Source organism: Lepidochelys kempii, chromosome 2 (genome assembly GCF_965140285.1).
Source record: "Lepidochelys kempii isolate rLepKem1 chromosome 2, rLepKem1.hap1, whole genome shotgun sequence".
NCBI classification, from domain to species: Eukaryota; Metazoa; Chordata; order Testudines; family Cheloniidae; genus Lepidochelys; species Lepidochelys kempii.
This window is the reverse complement of record NC_136381.1, coordinates 112,823,592-112,824,104: the sequence shown is the minus strand read 5'-3', so window position 1 is coordinate 112,824,104 and position 513 is coordinate 112,823,592.

Below are 513 nucleotides of genomic sequence, written 5' to 3'. Positions count from 1 at the left end.
CCTGTCAGTGGGGAATTTCACTTCTTCACATGTAAGCGATTGGTACATGTTCTCTTTTGGGCTTGCAAAATCCAAATGGTCTCCTTGTTTCCATAACTTTCTAACTTCTATTTTGGAACTGACACCATGCTATAGAATGGCTATAGCTAGAGTGAACATTAGATCTAGCACCAAAGAAATATCTGAAAAATAAATATAGATGTGAACATATTCTGAAGATGCTGTTGGCTCAGTTAGCTAGCAGCCATCAGTGTTGGGGACTCCCACACTTGGGAATGGAGCATTCATTCCCATGGCTCTCCTGCAGCCTCCTGATACTGAAGAATTGCAGTTGGGCAGCCACTTGCTCCATTATTGGTTTTTATTTTTTAATAAACGAATTTAAACTAGTTAGAGGCATGCTTAACTTATGCAATGATGTGCAGCTGGGGCAGTTGGCATCTGGCACTCCTGTCCTCCTATTTAATATACTGTCTGTCAGCAGTCCACTTTTATTTGTATAGTGTTTAAAGG